The following is a 13,452-nucleotide window of genomic DNA, read 5'->3' as shown; positions in this document are numbered from 1 at the left end:
TCCTATTTGTTTTTTGTAGAGACACAGTCTCACTGTACCGCCCTCGGGTAGAGTGCCGTGGCATCACACGGCTCACAGCAACCTCTAACTCTTGGGCCTACACAATTCTCTTGCCTCAGCCTCCTGAGCAGCTGAGACTACAGGCGCCCACCACAACGCCCGGCCATCCTTTGGTTGCAGTTTGGCCGGGGCTGGGTTTGAACCCGCCACCCTCGGCACATGGGGCCGGCGCCCTACTCACTGAGCCACAGGTGCCGCCCTCTTTTTCCTATTTTTAATAGAGATGGGGTCTTCCTATTGCTCTGGCTGGTCTGCAACTCCTGAGCGCTGGCAATCCATGGCAGAGTACTAGGATTACGAGTGTGAGCCACTTCAATCCCTTTCCTTCCCACCAGTTTATTTTTTTATTATTATTTTTTTTTTTGTAGTGTTTGGCCGGGCTAGAACACCACCTCCAGCATATGGGGCTGGCGCCCTACCCCTTTGAGCCACAGGCGCCACCCCCCACCAGTTTATTTTTAACATATCAATAGTCTCAGAAAATGCAAAGCTTTCCGTCTGAGGTTAGCAGTTACCTGTGCTCACTACCCGTCTGCCCTCCAGTTATCCTCTCTGCTTCTTCAACTCCTCTTCGCCTCCTATTGGTGCCACTTACATAAGCACTTAAATACAGTCAAGGATCTAACTTAAAGCTCATACCCTCTCTGACCACTCCTTCCCTCATCCTTGAAATTTTCTCCTTCCTTGAATTCTGACTCCACATCCTATTTCCTCTTATTTGCCAGTCTTTTTCACTTATTTCACCTATTTCTAAAACATCTGTGTTCCTCCAAAGCACAATTCCCCAGTATTCTTCTCTCACATTCAACTATCACCTATGAGCTGATTTTTTCCTACATTCCTAAGCTCCAAATACTTAATTGCCTATGAAATATCTCCCCCACTCCAATGTTCCATAGTCCTCTTGAACTCAAGAGATTTACGCTGTATTACCTCCCTAAACCTGCTTTAGGGATACTCCCTTTTTTAGCAAATGGCACTATCATATGCCCAATTTCTATCACAGAAACGCAGCAGCCCCAATTCCTCTTCTCAAATCCAATCAAATTGGATCCTACATTCCTAAGCTCCAAATACTTACTTGCCTATGAAATATCTCCTCCATGGGGTGGTGCCTGTGGCTCAAGCAGTAGGGCACCAGTCCCGTATGCCGGAGGTGGCGGGTTCAAACCCTGCCCCGGCCAAAAAAAAAAAAAAAAAGAAAAAGAAATATCTCCTCCATTCCAATGTTCGACAGTTCTCTTGAACTTAAGAGATTTACAACTGTATTCCTTCCCCAAACCTGCTTTAGGGATACTCCCTTTCTTAGTAAATGGCACTATCATATGATCAATTTCTATCACAGAAATGCAGGAGTAGCACCAAATTCCTCTTCTCAAATCTAATCAGATTGGATCAAATCTACCTTCTACATAAGTTTTTTTTCTTTTTTTGTCGAGATACTCTCATTTTACCGCTCTCGGTAGAGTGCCATGATGTCACAGGATTCACAGCAACCTCCAGCTCTTGGGCTTACTCAATTCTCCTGCCTCAGCCTCCCAAGCAGCTGGGACTACAGGCACCCTCCACAACGCCCAGCTATTTTTTGGTTGCAGTTTGGCCAGGGCTGGGTTTGAACCTGCCACCCTTGGTATATCTACTCACTGAGCCACAGGTGCCGCCCATAAGTTTTTTTTTTTTTTTTTGTAGAGACAGTTTCATTTTATCACCCTCAGTAGAGTGCTATGGTGTCACACAGCTCATAGCAACCTCCAATTCCTGGGCTTAGGCAATTCTCTTGCCTCAGCGTCATGAGTAGCTGGGACTACAGGCACCCGCCACAACATCCGGCTAAGGTTTGTTTTTTTTTTTTTTTCTTGAGCAGAATCTCACTTTGTTACTCTATGTAGAGTGATGTGGCATGTTAGTTCACAGCAACCTCAAAGTCTTGGGCTCAAGTGATCCTCTTGCCTCAGCCTCCTGAGTAGCCGGGAGTACAGGTACATATGACAATGTCCGGCTCAGTTTCCTTTTTTTCCCCACTTTTTTGTTGTTGTTGTTGCAGTTTGGCTGGGGCTGGGTTCAAACCTGCCACCCTCGGTATATGGGGCTGGTGCCCTACCCACTGAGCCACAGGTGCCGCCCAGTTTCTGGTTTCTTTTTATTTTTTTGAGACAGAGTCTCACTCTAGCACCCTGGGTAGTGTGCTATGGTGTCAAAGCTCACAGCAACCTCAAGTTCTTGGGCTCAGTTTTTCTAATTTTTTTTTTTTAGAGATAGAGTCTCACTTTGTCACCTTCAGTAGAGTGCAGGGGCGTCACAGCTCACAGCAACCTCCAACTCCTGGGCTTAAGTGATTCTCTTGCCGCAGCCTCCCAAGTAACTGGGACTACAGGAGCCCGCCACAATGCCTGGCTATTTTTTGTTGCAGTTTGGCCGGGGTCGGTTTTGAACCTGCCACCCTTGGTATATGGGGCTGGCGCCTTACCCACTGAGCCACAGGTGCTGCCCCAGTTTTTCTATTTTTATTTTATTTTATTTTTAGTTTTTCTATTTTTAATAGACAGAGCTCATTCTTGCTTGGGCTGCTCTTCAGCTCAAGCAATCCACCTGCCTCAGCCTCCCAGAGTGCTGGGATTACAGGCCTGAGCCACAGGACCAGGCCAACCTTAAATCCATTTTCCCATGCTTGCTTTTCCTCGATCCCCAAGTCAATGGATTCCTTTTTGGTAAAATCCAAAATCACAGTATACAAGATTGTACATTTGAGCTTTAAAAAAAGAATTCCAGGGCGGCGCCTGTGGCTCAGTCGGTAAGGTGCCGGCCCCATATACCGATGGTGGCGGGTTCAAACCCGGCCCCGGCCAAACTGCAACCAAAAAATAGCCGGGCGTTGTGGCGGGCGCCTGTAGTCCCAGCTACTCGGGAGGCTGAGGCAAGAGAATCGCTTAAGCCCAGGAGTTGGAGGTTGCTGTGAGCTGCGTGAGGCCACGGCACTCTACCGAGGGCCATAAAGTGAGACTCTGTCTCTACAAAAAAAAAAAAAAAAAAAAAAAGAATTCCATTTTATAATTTTTGAGAAAATAGAGGAGCTTTTTGACTGCTCAGCCCCAAGGTCTCCTCTTTTTTTTTGAGACAGAGTCTCACTATGTCACCCTTGATAGAGTGCTGTGTAGAGTGTGCGATTCTCTTGCCTTAGTCGCCCAAGTAGCTGGAACTACAGGTGCCCTCCACAACACTTGGCTATTTTTGTTGTTGCAGTTGTCATTGTTGTTTAGCAGACCCTGGCCGGGTTCGAACCCACCAGCCCCAGTGTATGTGGCCGGTGTCCTAACCACTGAGCACTGGGCACCAAGCTGCCCAGGGTCTCTCTCCAGGACACACTGGTTCCCCTTTTTCCCTGACTGAAGTCTGCTTTCACTTTTCTAGTAGCTATCATCTCTGACCCCAAATCCTTCCCTGACAGACTAGCTTGGCTTCAGGGCGCAAGTCTCTTGGACTCGCCTTTCTTCTTCTTTCCCAAGAAAAACAGATTCTCTTTAAAAAAGAGCTTTCCATAGGCTGGGCGAGGTGGCTCACACCTATAATTACAGCATCTGGGAGGCCAAGGCAGGTGGATTGCCTGAACTCAGAGGTTCGAGAACAGCCTAAGCCAGAGCCAGACCTTGTCTCTAAAAACAGCCGGGCATTGTGGCAGGCACCTGTAGTCCCAGCTACTTGAGAGGCTGAGGCAAGAGAATCACTTGAGCCAAAATTTTGAGGTTGCTGTGAGCTATGACATCACAGAACTTTACCAAGGGCCACAAAGTGAGACTTTGTCTTTATATATATATATATAAAAGGAGCTTTACAACTAATTACTTTGGAGGGCAGAAGATAAAATACAAATTTGGAGAAGTTAAAGTTCTTAGAGGAGTAATTCCAGGTCTCTGGTTTTATTCACAGTTAGTACATGGAAGACTCAAGTAATTCTGCTCTCACTTTTTTTTTTGTTTGTTTTTTTTGAGCAGAGTCTCACTTTGTCACCCTCGGTAGAGTATGGCATCATAGCTCACAGCAACCTCAAACTCTTGGGCTCAAGCAATTCTATTGCCTTAGCCTCCCAAGTAGCTGGGACTACAGGTACCTACCACAATGCCAGGCTATTTTTAGAGACAGGGTCTCACTCTTCCTCAGACTGGTCTTGAACTTGTGAGCTCAGGCAATCCACCCACCTCGGTCTCCCAGAGTGCTAGGATTACAGGTGTGAGCCACTGCACCTGGCTTCCATACTTTTTATTTCTGAAATTGAGGCTCAACCGCCCTTCCCTTGTTCCCATCTTTAACTTGGCTTTTACTGCAGACACCTGACCCCAGGCAGGAAATTAAATAAATAAACCCTGACTATGCTGACTAAAGTGCAAAAAACAGCTCATATAGCTTCTATCTGGCCCATTTGAACTGGATACACAACCAGAAAAGCAAAACTCACTGGAAATCACCTGTTATACTTCCACTAAGTAGACTCCCTTTACCTGAAAGTTTAAGTCCCAATTGAAATCAAAGCACCAGTCAAGCACCATGGCTCACACCTATAGTCCTAGCACTCTGGGTGGAATGGTTGAGCTCAGGAGTTGGAGACCAGCCTGAGCAAGAGTGAGGACCCCAAGTCTCTACTAAAAAACCCAGAAAAACTAGCCAGGCATAGTAGTATACACCTGTTGTCTCAGCTACTCCAGGAGGCTGAGGCAATAGGATTGCTCAGGCCTAAGAGTTTGAGGTTGCTGTGAGCTATGACACCATGGCATTCTACCCAAGGCAACAGAGTGAGACTGTAAATAAATAAATTATCACAGTCAATTAGGTTTATCTAAGGCATTGCTTCTAGTTGGAAAAAAAAAACTGTCACTTTCTGTTTTTTAAAAAAGTCCAATATTGAAACTTTTTAAAAAAGAACTTAAGAAATTTATATTTATGAATATAAATACTGGCTTGAAGAAATCACATTATGAATAACGATTTATATGTTTAAATTAAAAAAAAAATTTTTTTTAAGAGACATTGTTTCATTTTGTCGCCCTCTGTAGAGTAACATGGCATCACAACTCACAGCAACCTCCAGCTCTTGGGCTTAAGCGATTCTCTTGTCTCAGCCTCCTGAGTAGCTGGGACTACAGGTGCCCACCATAATGCCCAGCTTTTTTTTGTTGCAGTTTGGCCAGGGCCAGGTTCGAATCTGCCACTCTCGGTATACTGGGCAGGCACCTTACTCGCTGACCACAGGTGCCGCCCAAATATTTTCTATAACCATTTATTATACCATGTTTAAACATAATACATAAAATTCAGTCATTGTTGGGCGGCGCCTGTGGCTCAAGGAGTAGGGCACCGGTCCCATATGCTGGAGGTGGCGGGTTCAAACCCAGCCCTGGCCAAAAGCCACAAAAAAAAAAAAAAAAAAATTCAGTCATTGTTGATAGCTTGCTTACATTCAGTCCTGAAAACCCTAGCCTTACACATCTTTTTCTACTTTGTAATTACAAAGGTATATTGTCAACCCAGGAGGGTGGAACATATTTAACAGTGTTACTTTGATTTATAACTTTCAAATATCCAGTCATATGGTTTGTAGGCCTCTATCTGTACTTTCCAAGGGATCCCATAAATGCTAGGCCCAGCACCCGAACCACAAGGACATTTCAGAAGTAGGCTGGTTGCTCCCTGTGAATTAGGGGTGAGGAAGTCTGATTGAATGACAATAGCTCCCCATTAGGGGTAGGTGGTTATACCTGACACACCAAAGGCAGGAAAAGGCAGGCCTGGGAGAGCTCTAAAATGACTTTTCTAGAAAGGAGATTGTAGTCCCTGAAGATAGAAAGTCAGAGGAGGTAGTTTAAAGGACAGCTGCAGCCACGGGGAGATCTGCAGGACCCAGAATGGAAAACACTATCATATTCCTGGACCAGAGGAAAAGGAAACAGATGTCAAGGCAAAGAAGCAGCTGCAGAGAGAGCACTTAATCTCCCCACTGTACCAGTGCTCACTTTTCCTCTCTGCAAAGATCACTGCCTATTCACATCCTACATTTGCAAACCAACGCAGCTATAGATTTGATCAGATTGGCAAAAATTAAAAATAAAACTGATAACTCCAGGTATAACATAGTAGCTTTTAGCATACTAAATCCTCTTACAGGAAACAGTTATAAAATTAACAGGCTTTACCCTTGAGGGCTCTTTCTAGGACAGAATAGAGAAAAAAGTCCAAGTAGACTGGCATTCTTCCTTTCTTTCTTTGGGATACTAGGCCATTCTCTTGCTCCTTTTCTCTCTCTCCTCCATCTTCCCCCTCTTACTCTCTGCTCTCTCTTTCCTATCTCTTCCCCTCACACTCTTCTCTTTCTCTAATATAAAATAAATTTATACTTTTAGAGAAATTCTTTTCTCATCCGCGGGCAACACCTACTGAGTAATTGAGCATTTTTCAAACCTATCATTTGGTGGCTCACGTGGTAACTTCAGAAAGTCACTTCTCTACCTCTTTTATTTATTTATTTATTTATTTTTTTGTAGAGACAGAGTCTCACTTTACTGCCCTCGGTAGAGTGCCGTGGCGTCACACGGCTCACAGCAACCTCCAGCTCTTGGGCTTATGTGATTCTCTTGCCTCAGCCTCCCGAGCAGCTGGGACTACAGGCGCCTGCCACAACGCCCGGCTATATTTTGTTGTTGCAGTTTGGCTGGGGCTGGGTTTGAACCCACCACCCTCGGCATATGGGGCTGGCACCCTACTCACTGAGCCACAGGCGCCGCCATCTACCTCTTTTATTAAAAAAAAAAAAAAATACAAAAACAAAAAAGCCCAAGCAGAAAACAGCAGAAGACAGAGTCAGGGTTCTAAAGTAGTTGGAACTCAAGAGGCACAATCTGGGACGGGCAGAAACTAGACAGAAATAAATGCCCAAATATGTATATAAATCTCCTCCTGCCCCAAGTCATTGGCTGACCCCTAAATTGCACATCTATAGAGTGAGACTCCAAGAACCTAACAGAAAAGAGCAGTTAGAAAGCCAAAGAGCGGGGTGGTGCCTGTGGCTCAACGGAATAGAGCGACGGCAGCATATGCCGGAGGTGGCAAGTTCAAACCCAGCTTCAAAAAAAAAAAAAAGAAGGGTGGTGCCTGTAGCTCAGAGAGTAGGGTGCCGGCCCCATATACCGAGGGTGGTGAGTTCAAACCCGGCCCCGGCCAAACTGGAACAACAAAAAAATAAATAAACTTAATTAAAAAAAGAAGAAAGCAAGCAAGCCAAAGAGCTGAGGAGAGATTATTTTAGGAGCTATGCAGGGCTAAGAGAGTTATAATTAAAGATCAGCAAAGACAGAGGCCTTGGTAAAGACTTGGACTTTCGGAGATGCTAGGAGGTCTTCCACCCTGGGAATAAGGGCTATGCTTTGGGAGAAAAGACCACCTCCTAGAAGAAAGGGCAAAATGAAACAGACCAGCCCTAATAAGGCCTAAAATCAAAGCTCAAGAGGATCAATGCAATCTACTAATGCAACTAAGCCCACTTTGAAGGAAGTGCCTCCTGATGCTAAAAATGAGGTGTGGTGGCTCATACCTGTAATCCTAGCACTCTCGGAAGGAGGATCCCTTGAGCTCAGGAATTTGAGACCAGCCTGAGCAAAAAGTGAGACCCTGTTTCTAAAAGTACTGGGCATTGTGGCAGGTGCCTGGATTCCCTCGGGAGGTTTGAGGCAAGGAGATCATTTGAGCCACTGTGCCTGGCCTAGATGAAAGATTTAAATCTAAGACACAAAACTATAGAGGGCCCAGGGCAGTGGTTCACACCTGTAATCCTCATACTTTGGTAGGCTGAAGCGGGTGGATCGCCTAAGCTCAGGAGTTGGAGACCAGCCAGATCATGAGTGAGATCCTGTCTCTAAAAATAGCCAGGTGTGTGGCAGGTGCCTGTGTTCCCCAATAGCCGGTGTTGTGCCGGGCGCCTGTGGTCCCTGCTACTGGAGAGGCTTGAAAAAAGGGGATTGCTTGAGCCAAAGAGTTTGAGGTTGTGTGAACTATAATGCTACGGCACTCTACTGACAAAGTGAGACTCTGTCTCAAAAAACAAACAAACAAACAAAACCTCCACAAAACTATAAAAACTCTAGAAGAAAGTGTGGGGAAAACTTAATGATATTGGGCTGGGTGCAGTGGCTCACACCTGTAATCTTAGCACTCTGGGAGGCTGAGGTGGGTGGATTGCCTGAGCTCACGGGTTTGAGACCAGCCTGAGAAAGAGGGAGAACCCCCTCTCTAAAAATAGTGTTGTTCCGGGTGCCGGTCGTCCCAGCTACTTGGGAGGATGAGGCAAGAGAATCGCTTGAAACTAGATAAGTGGGGAACCAAGAGTTTGAGGTTGCTTTGAGGTGTGACACCATAGCACTCTACTAGGGCGACAAAGTGAGACTCTGTCTCAAAAAAAAAAAAAAAAAGAAAAACCCCAAAACAACAACTTAATGATTTTAAGTTTAATCATTGGTAACTGAAGCAACAAAAATAAATAAATGGGACCTGATCAAGCTTAAAAGCTTCTACACAGGCCAGGAATGGTGGCTCATGCCTGTAATCCTAGCACTCTGGGAGGCTGAGGTGGGTGGATTGCCTGAGGTCACAGGTTTGAGACCAGCCTGAGCAAGAGCCAGACCTTGCCTCTAAAAAATAGCTAGGAGTTGTGGCAGGCGCTTATAGTCCCAGCTACTTGGGAGGCTGAGGGAAGAGGATCATTTTAGCCCAAGAGTTGGAAGTTGCAGTGAGCTATGATGCCCCGGCACTCCATCCAGGGAGATAGAATGAAACTCTGTCTCAAAAAAAAAGAAAAAAATGCTTCTACACAGTAAGGCCCCAAGAAACAAAGCAAATAGGCAACCTTCAGAATGGATGACGATATTAGCATGTGTCGAATCTGAAAATGGGCAAATAACCAGAATCTGTAAAGAACTCAAGCAAATCAACAATAGCAAACAATCCAATTAGTCACTGGGCAAGAGACATGAACAGAACCTTCTCCCAAGACACACAAAACACGAAAAAATGCTCATTGTTCCTAGTCATCAGAGAAATGCAAATCAAAACGATCTTGAAGTATGACCTAACCCCAGTGAGAACAGCCCACATCACAAAGTCCCAATGCTGCAGATGAACTTGGTGCAGAGAACACTTATACACTGTTGGTGGGATTGCAATGTTTTTGGAAAGAAGTATAGAGAATCCTCAAAGAGCTAAAAGTAGACCTTCCATTTGATCCTGCAATCCCATTACTAGGTATCTACCCAGAAGAAAAAAAAAAATCATCTAGGCCGGGCACGGTGGCTCATGCCTGTAATCCTAATACTCTGGGAGGCCCAGGCAGGTGGATTGCTTGAGCTCACGAGTTAAGAGACCAGCCCGAGCAAGAGCAAGACCCTGTCTGTAAAAACAGCTGGGGCTCGGCGCTCATACCTCAGTAGTTATGGTGCTGGCCACATACACAGAGGCTGGTAGGTTCAAACCTGGCCCGGGCCCGCTAAACAATGAATGACAACTGCAAAAAAAATTAGCTGGGCCGTTGTGGCGGGCGCTAGTTGTAGTCCTAGCTACTTGGGAGGTTGAGGCAAGAGAATCACTTAAGCCCCAAGAGTTGAAGGGTGCTGTGAACTGTGATGTCACAGCCCTCTACTCATGGTGAGACTGTCTCAAAAAACAATATAAATAAAAAAGTTGGTGTTGTGGCAGGGCCAGTAGTCCCAGCTAATCAGGAGGCTGAGGCAAAATAATCACTTGAGCCCAATAGTTTGAGTTTGATGTTAGCTTATGATGCCACAGCACTCTACTCAGGGTGATAGAGTCAGACTGTCTCAAAAAACAAAAACGTTGTCTACCAAGCAATGATGGAAGAGATATTCCTGGCAGAGGGGCCGCAGGTACAGTATGTAAGCAGAAATACATGGAAACTCTAAGGTGCAGAGTTAGTGTTGAAGATAAAGTGCAAGAGTACTAGAAGGACTGAACCTGGAAAAGTCAACGTGGGTCATAACAGGAAGGCGCCTGAATACCAAAGACCTTGAATTAATCTGGTAAACCAGGAGCTCTCAAAACTGTGCTTTGAGCTTCGGCAAACATTTCATATTTTTTAAATAAAAATTTATTTAAAACTAATAACATTGTAATAGCCGGGCGTTGTGGCGGGCGCCTGTAGTCCCAGCTACTCGGGAGGCTGAGGCAAGAGAATCGCTTAAGCCCAGGAGCTGGAGGTTGCTGTGAGCTGTGTGATGCCATGGCACTCTACCGAGGGTGATAAAGTGAGACTCTGTCTCTACCAAAAAAAAATAAATAAATAAAAATAAAACTAATAACATTGTGAGATACATTTAACTCTGTTATATACCAAGCATTAAGTATTTTGGAGACTTCGAAAGCATAGTTTAAATTAACAGACCTTTAGAAAACACTATTTCCTACTATTTGGGGGAATATAGTTCAATTCTTCGCAGCTCTGGTATTGATTAGTAATGTTACAGACTTCCACCATCCTTTTTGGAATCTGACTTGTGTTATGTTCACACAAGTAAACCACACGAGCAAATTAACTATTACCAAGTGCGCCTACTCTGTTAAGGCTCTTAGCTTCCCTCTAAGATTAAATGGGTGAAGCGTTCTAATCAAGTTATTACGCATTTCGAGGGCTTCTTTTTTTATTAGGAGAGGTGGGGTCTCACTCTTGCTCAGGCTGGTCTCAAAATCCTGACCTCAAGCCAGCCTTCCACCTCGGCCTCCCAGAGTGCTACAATTACAGGCTTACGCCACAGGCCTAGCCTTTTGGGCGCTTATCATCTCCTACTTTGGGAAAGGGGAATACAAGTTATTGTCAGATGTTATTAGTGAAATTTCCCCACTTATGTACTTTCACGCTTATCGTTTAGTTTAATTGAAAAGCATGCTGACACACTGCATCCCGAAAAAGTTGATTAAGTTACCGTTTGCAAACAAGAGTCCATGCAAACGAAGAACTTCTCAATCTTGAAAACTAAAGCAAAATACAGTACCGCACCTTGATCTTATCACAATTTCAAATCCGAATTCATCGAGTCAAACTTTTACAATTATTCCATCTCTTTTAGCTGGGATCTTGGGTATGATTCTATCTTAGGAGTTCCATGACTTTTTTTTTTAAGTTTGAAAAATCACTGCTTAATGGAGTGCCACAGGTGTGATCCGATGAGTACTTTAGAAACGGAGGCTGAAGAGAGAGACCAAAGTCTGAGAGCCCAGTAACGATACAGGAGCAGGAGGCGGCGAGAACTGCTGGAAGTGGGGAGCAGCGACCCCCCGATTTTCTGCGGGTATAGTTAAATAAGGCGACAAACACAATCCAGGTCAGGGCCTGGCCCGGAGTTCCCGACCCCCACATGGCGGAATCCGCATCAGGCTCCGTCTCTAGAACCCCGACCCGGCGCGTCATCCTCCCTCAGACAGCACTCTGCCCCTTTCCAGTTAGGCACGGAGTAAAGACCGAAAGCAGAGCCGCAGAAGGAGGCTTACTAAAATCAGAGTCACTCGCCGCGCCAAGATCCCCAAACGCTCTCGGATGCGAAACCGCCTGTGCTGCCCCGCCCCTTTCCCGACGTGCTGTGCGGCTGAGCATGCGCAGCGCCGCCCACCTGGCGTGGGCTCGTCTCTCTGCCCTGGGACAGGCGACCTTGGGATAGAAGAACTCGGAAGGGGGATGGGAGGGGGCCTTTTGTCCACATAGGATCTTACCATTGACGTCATCTCTAGCTGGCAGCCAGATTGGGACCCTGAAGGGCTAGGGGTAGCGTCAGGTTTGACTCAGGCAGGGAGGGCCCTTAGATTTTTTTGGTGTGAGAGGCTCTACTCCTTCCTAGCTGTCTTTTAGTAAACGATTTGACCACCTTCGTTAATCCCAATTTCTTCATCCTTAAAATGAGGGTAATTATAGGCAATTATAGGGAAGCATGGGCAAAGTTAGTGAAGTGCAAGGTGCAGAGTAAATTCCCAATAAAAGACGTTATCCCCAGAGATAAAGCATTCAGGATTCTTCTTTTTGTGGAGCTCTGAGTATATTAAAATAACCCCCTAACTATGCCAAAAATATATTTTAAATGTTAATATTTTCAACATCTATAAAAGTATAGGATTATCTAATTGTGCTTTTCCTGAAGTCATAATAGGATTATATAAAATCGAATGATGAGGGCAGCGCCTGTGGCTTAGTGGGTAGGGCGCTGGCCCCATATACCGAGGGTGGCGGGTTCAAACCCGGCCCCAGCCAAATTGCAACAAAAAAAATAGCCAGGCGTTGTGGCGGGCGTCTGTAGTCCCTGCTACGGGAGGCTGAGGCAAGAGAATCACCTAGGCCCAGGAGTTGGAGGTTGCTGTGAGCTGTGTAATGCCACAGCACTCTACCGAGGGCGATAAAGTGAAACTCTGTCTCTACAAAAAACATCGAATGATGAATTTATTGCAATCTTGCCTTTCACAATAGAAGATACATTGGACCCCAGGAGATGGTTCACTCCTATAATCCTAGCATTCTGGGAGGTGGAGGAGGGAGGATCCCTTGAGGTCAGGAGTTCAAGCCTTAGTAAGAGTGAGACATTTTCTCTACTAAAAATAGAAAGAAAAAAAAATTAGGTGGGCCTCCTGGCTAGCGCCTGTAGTCAGCACCTCTGGGGTCTGAAGCAGAAAGATCACTTGAACCCAGGAGTTTGAGGTTGCTGTGAGCTATGCTGAGGCCAAGGCACTCTGGCCTGGAGCAACAAAGTGAAACTCTATCTCAAAAAAAAAAATCAATAAAGAAAAGAGGTATTATCAAATGTCTAAATTTGAGACCCTTTGCAAATGAAGGGAGTTAACCTCAAATTTAAACCCTTCGGTAATTTAAAATACTAGGCTAATAACTTATGTTAAGAAGTATACTTTCAGCTCGGCGCCCGTAGCACAGGCGTGTTACAGCATCAGCCAGGTACATTGAGGCTGGTGGGTTCGAACCCGCCCCGGGCCTGCTAAACAACAATGACCACTGCAGCAAAAAAAATAGGTGGGCGTTCTGGCGGGCACCTGTAGTCTCAACTACTTGGGAGGCTGAAGCAAGAGAATCGCCTAAGCGCAAGAGTTGGAGGTTGCTGTGAGCTGTGACGACACTCTACCAAGGACGACATAGTGAGACTCTGCCTAAAAAAAAAAAAAAAAAAGAACTACACTTTCCAGAGGCTTTTTTTTTTTGAGAGACAGAGTCTCACTATGTCGCCCTCGGTGCTGGGGCGTCACACAGGTCACAGCAACCTCCAATTCCTGGGCTTAGGCGATTCTCTTACCTCAGCCTCCCGAGTAGCTGGGACTACAGGCGCCTGCCACAATGCCTGGCTATTCTTTTGT

General features: G+C 45.6%; 1 protein-coding gene across 5 annotated transcripts in view; it reads right to left on the bottom strand.

Moving 5' to 3' along the window:
- Positions 1-11,642, bottom strand: part of ZMYM1 (zinc finger MYM-type containing 1) — a 38,304-nt gene extending 26,662 nt beyond the window's left edge. For 2 of the 5 annotated variants that reach the window (XM_053575249.1, XM_053575253.1), the window contains exon 1: positions 11,596-11,642. The gene's annotated coding sequence lies outside the window, so the exon portion shown is untranslated. The other 3 variants (XM_053575252.1, XM_053575251.1, XM_053575250.1) reach the window with 2 other exon arrangements.
- Positions 11,643-13,452: the final 1,810 nt, after the last annotated feature.

The sequence above is a fragment of the Nycticebus coucang genome, chromosome 22 (assembly GCF_027406575.1).
Source record: "Nycticebus coucang isolate mNycCou1 chromosome 22, mNycCou1.pri, whole genome shotgun sequence".
Classification (NCBI taxonomy): Eukaryota; Metazoa; Chordata; class Mammalia; order Primates; family Lorisidae; genus Nycticebus; species Nycticebus coucang.
Note: the sequence above shows the minus strand (reverse complement) of the source record. Positions and strands in the feature narration are given on the sequence as shown.